Raw genomic sequence first — 5,794 nt, forward strand, 5'->3', positions numbered from 1 at the left:
ACCTGCTTTGACTGCTACCGTGAAATTCCTCCATGGTTCCATGCCTATCTCTGCCATGTTCTCAGAACTCCCATAATGGAAGAGCACAGAGTTCTTTCTCTATCTTTGCAAGACGCAGAAATACCGGAAGCTTCAGGTGGTGCTCTTGTATTCAGTTGAATTTTAAAAATCTTGTTTTAGAAAAATTATTTATTAAACATTAAAATATATATATACATATAAAAGGGGCACCTGGGTGGCTCAGTCGGTTGAGTGTCTGACTCTTGATATCAGCTCAGGTCATGATCTTGCAGTCTGTGAGTTTGAACCCCACACCGGGTGGGCTCTGTGCTGACAGCGGGGAGGCTGCTTGAGGTTGTCTCTCTCCTTCTCTCTCTGCACCTTCCCTGCTTGTGCTCTTTCTCTCTTTCTCAAAATAAATAAACATTAAAAACATCTATTAAAATTCATTTAAGTAATCTCTACACCCAACTTGGGGCTCGAACTCATGACCCTGAGATCAAGAGTCACATGCTCTTCAGACCGAGCCAGCCAGCCAGGGGCCCCTCAGCTGAGATAATCTTATTTACAAGAAAACAAGTTAAAGATAATAAAGAAGATTATTTTGTGGTTTTGGAAAATGAAGAGTTTATAATATAATCATAGCCGAAAGCTTACATCTTTTCTGATGTTAAAACTCAGCAGAGGGGTGCCTGGGTAGCTCAGTCGGTGAAGCATCCGACTTCGGCTCAGGTCACGATCTCACGGTTCGTGGGTTCAAGCCCCGCGTTGGGCTCTGTGCTGACAGCTCGGAGCTTGGGACCTCCTTCGGATTCTGTGTCTCCCCCTCTCTGCCCTTCCCCTGCTCACACTCTGTCTCTCTCTCAAAAATAAACATTAAAAAAAAAAAAAAACCTCAGAAAACTTACAGAAATTGTTTTGTTGGCAATAGGTCAGGGAACCACCCTATAGGGTTAGATACATCAAGCAGCTAACTTTTATTGGGTTTACTGAATTAAGTTGATGACAAGGAAATATATTAGGTGCCTGTAGTATTTGTTGACTACATCTGAAGCCCTAAATCTCTTAGCAAGAAGGTGTGAGCCAGCGGGAAAGTGAATGTCGATTCTACAGGGGTGTGTGTGCTCCTGAAATCTTTATTTAAAAATTTTTTTTTAATATTTATTTATTTTTGAGACAGAGAGAGGGGCAGAGTGCAAGCGAGGAAGGGGCAGAGAGAGAGGGAGACACAGAATCCGAAGCAGGCTCCAGGCTCTGAGCTGTCAGCACAGAGTCTGACTTGGGGCTCGAACCCACGAACCACAAGATCATGACCTGAGCTGAACTCGGACCCTTAACCAACTGAGCCACCCAGGTGCCCCCTCCTGAAATCTTTATTTTTAAAGTTATTCAAAAATTTTTTTTGTTTTTCCAGTTTTTAGAGATATAATTGACATTGTATTCGTTTTCAGTGTCTGACAGGATAATATGGTATGCGTATACTGAAATGATCACCACAATAAATTTAGTAAACTCCCGTCACATCACATACCAAGGCCTTTTGGGAGGAAGTACAGACATCTTTAATTTTAATTGGAACGCTGTGATGTTTCTTTGTTTCTTATTTTTCCCCGCGTGTCCTCCTTCTTCCTTCACCCACGTTTCTTCCAACAGTTTTCTAAAGTAGAATTTGTGGGAAACCTGTGTTTGTTTTAAAGTTGGAATTTTATGAGCCAGTCCTTTATGTGATAGTATTCCCAAGAAATCAGGAGTTATGTCTCTATTTTGGAAATACTATTTTATTTTATTTTATTTTATTTTATTTTATTTTGAGAGAGTGAGTGTGTGTGTGTGCACGCACTCGTGCACAAGCAGGGAAAGAGGGAGAGACAATCTCAACCCTCACCCAGTGTGAAGTCCAACATGACACTTGATCCCGTGACCCTGGGATCATGACCTGAGCTGGAACCGAGAGTCGAACGCTCAAACCGACTGAGCCACCCAGGAGCTCCTAGGAAGTACAATTTTTAAAACTGCAGTAGTCACTTATTAATTTCACTGAAAGTATACCATCAAAAAGTGATAGTTGCTGGGTGCCTGGGTGGTTCGGTGAGTGAAGCGTCCGACTTCAGCTCAGGTCATGATCTCACAGTTCGTGAGTTCAAGCCCCGCGTCAGGCTCTCTGCTGTTGGCACAGAGTCCGCTTCAGATCCTCTGTCTCTGTCTCTGTCTCTGTCTCTCTCTCTCTGCCCCTTCTCTCCTCTCTCTCTCTCTCTCAAAAATAAACATTTTTTAAAAAGTTGATATTTGCACTTTTAAAGCATTTTAGATGATACAATGTGAGATAAAGGAATAATTCACATTTCCAGAGCTCCGCAACGTCCTCAAAACAGCTTTAGGTATGATAGACCTCATTCAATAATGCCAAAGGGTGCCTCCTTTGTTAGCATTTTCCAAGGATTTCTTACTCTAGGTCTGGTCAGAAGCCTGCTCCTAGCTCCCATCCCTGGCTTTGACCTCATTCTCTACATCTGTAAATGTAATAGGTTGGATGACGCTCTAGGAAGGATATAGTTATGGTGGATGCATTCGCGAGCAACGATAAACAACAAAATCGGGAATAATATAGCTGACTGTCTCTATGGTAACCCCCATTAACTGTGCGTATGCATATTTGACTCATTGCGGTAATTCGCATTTTAAAATAGAAATGATTTTTTTTTTTGCTCATAATCACGCATTTGTGATCATCATTTACTTGTGAGTGCAGTGATTATTTCTGCTCCAGAATCATAAAAGCTGTGGAGGAGGTGGGTAGAAGAGACACAGGGAGAGAGATGATTCATTTTAACCTTTTCTGAAACAAACAGGTAATTACTTCAGGGGGAAAAAAAATGGCTTTATCTATTTCCTGCCACCATCCACCCCCTGAAACCTTTCCCAGTGATGTAACGTCTTTCTGCATTGACTTTGTCCTTCAGCTGTGGCGGTCAGGCTGGGGCTTCTTTTCAAGTGCTGCCTAGACTTGAGAACACTTTGCATTTAAGTTGTCTTATGCCTGGTGGGGACAATCCTCTGAGGTCCTCATTTGGTAACGTCTCCCCGTGAGAATTTAAGAAGTGCTTCAGAGCAGGGGTGCCTGGGTGGCTCAGCCGGTTAAGCGTCAGACTCTTGGTTTCGGCTCAGGTCATGATCACCGCGGTTCATGGGTTCGAGCCCCGAGTCGGGCTCTGTACGGACAGTGTGGAGCCTGCTTGGGAGTCTCTGTCCCTCCCCCGCCCGTGCTCTATCTCTCTCCCTCTCAAAGTAAATAAATAAACATTAAAAAAAAAAACCAAACAAACAGAAGTGCTTCCTCACCCTCGTTAAACCGGATGGCTGAACAAAGTGTAACATTGTGACCCTGAGGCTTGGGATTTGAATGTCCCACGACGGATGTCTTCCCATCAAGAAACCCTAGGCTTTTCCATTTTTAAACCTCCTGTATTTCCCAGCCAGTCTTCATCAGTCTCAAAAGTTAGCAGAGCTTTTTCTCACACAGGTTATGGCTGCTAACGCATTCAAAAGCGTGAATTTGCTCCCTGTCTTTCTCATCCCCTGTCTGGTTTTCTGGCTGCTGTCAAAGCCAGCTTCTTGTTTACCGTGATTCTCTCTCTTTTTTTTTTTTTTTTTCACGTTTATTTATTTTTGAGTGACAGAGGGATAGAACACAAGTGGGGGAGGGGCAGAGAGGGAGGGAAACACAGAATCAGAAGCAGGCTCCAGGCTCTGAGCTGTCAGCACAGAGCCCGACATGGGGCTCGAACCCATGAACTGGGAGGCCATGACATGAGCCAACATCGGACTCTTAACCGACTGAGTCACCCAGGCGCCCCTTGTTTACGGTGATTCTCTTGGTGAGAATCCTAAGGGGCTTCTATTCTCAAGACATAGAACCCGATTTTCCTGCCTGTTTGGACATTTCTTTCCTTGTCTTTGTTATGCTACTTAGACCCAGACAAGTAACATTTTCTTCTGCATTGGTAAAACTGTCTAGTTTTCTTCCCAAAGATATTTCACCACGGTTGGTGATTTGAGCCGATAACATGTTGCATGTACCACGCATTCCTTTCCTTAGTCCTTGAAAATAATCTTCAGCTTTTGTTCTGCTATATGGTTATTCCCAGCGACTTTTTTTTTTTTTTTTTGGAAGCACGGTACCTTCAAGTTGCTACTTTTGTAAAGACAACAGTGATTAAAAAGCAAACAAAAAAAAAACCCCTCTCATTTTATCGCCCCCAAAGTCCTAATGCTTACAAGGAAGATTGTGGAATGGCCAGGAGACAGTCCGTGCCACAGAAAGTGTATCTTTGTTTCTTAGCCGAGTGATAAAACACGGGCCCCTGCAGCTCAATGGGTGAAGTTTAATTTATATTCAGATTTAGTGGCAAAGGGTTTGCATTCCAGTTCCTTGGAAAAGTAATAATCCGGGTGTGGTATGGAGGGTAGCGTTTCGCTAATCAGATTAGTGGACTCCCGGATCCCAACATTCTCCTGTTTACTAAATATAAGAGCTTTCTGTAGAATGCTGCGAGGCCAAAACAGCCTCTCTCTCTCTGAGTACTATTTTGCCTTCTAGATTGAGTGATTCAGCTGCTTGAGAGGTGGCCAGAGAAAGGAGGCAGAATTGGGTTACAGCCGTCATTTGCTAGGCTTTGAGCAAAGAGTGTATATTATTTATGGAATGGGTGTTAAAGTATAGTTGCAACATTCTTATAAATTTTAAGGTTGGCCTTTGAGAACATTTGGATTTCAGAGGATACATTACAATTACAGGATTGATCTCTTTTAAGCTCTATAGAGGAAATAGCCACCCCCCCACCCAATTTTTGACACTACAAGGCAATATTTTGAATATTTTGAGTCGAAATGTCCCATAATGCCCGCCCCTTTATTAAAAACTCACCCGTGGGCGCCAGGGTGGCTCAGTTAAGCGTCTGACTCTTGATCTGGGCTCAGATCGTGATCTCATGGCTGTGAGACGGACACATGTATTGGCTCCTCGCTGAGTGTGGAGCCTGCTTGGGATTCTCTCTCTCCCCTGCTCTCTCTGCCCCTCCCCTGCTCACGCACGCCCTCTCTCACTCAAAATAAATAAATATATATTTTTAAATTTCTTAAAAATTAAAAATTCTCCTGTATCAGGGTACCAGTATGTAATAATGGAACTGTGTTCAGAATAAGTCCTTCCTTTGACACGTTTATATTGCGTGAACACTGTGGGATGTGTCAATTTCCACTGCCATTACCCTGTGTTTTTCTTATTGTTTATGATTTTTCCAGTTGCTACACACATAGCATCGTAGAAACCAGTCGCACATTGGAGTCAGGAGAACTGGTTTGAGGTCCAGCTTACTAATCAAGTGGTGCTCAAATCACCATGGGAAAGGGTCAAAGAAGTCAGTGTATATGTTCATTTATAGCCTAATATTCTTCTTGACTTCTCAATTCACTCTGTCATAAAGATTCTAGCTGTAACTGGAATCTTTGGAAGAAAAAAAGAAATCCAGAGACTGATACTTTCTTCATAATTTCCAGAGTTTTAACATGTAGGGTGTATATAGGGGCGCCTGGGTGGCTCAGTCGGTTAAGCATCTGACTTCGGCTCAGGTCATGATCTCATGGCTCATGAGTTCGAGCCCTGCATCGGGCTCTGTGCTGACAGCTTGGAGCCTGGAGCCTGCTTTGGATCCTGTGTCTTCCTCTCTCTCTGCCCCTCCCCGGCTTGCACTTTGCCTGTCTCTCTCAAAAGTAAATAAGCATTAAAAAAAAAAAA

The sequence above is a fragment of the Herpailurus yagouaroundi genome, unplaced genomic scaffold (genome assembly GCF_014898765.1).
Source record: "Herpailurus yagouaroundi ecotype Mexico unplaced genomic scaffold, PumYag 67793, whole genome shotgun sequence".
Classification (NCBI taxonomy): domain Eukaryota; kingdom Metazoa; phylum Chordata; class Mammalia; order Carnivora; family Felidae; genus Herpailurus; species Herpailurus yagouaroundi.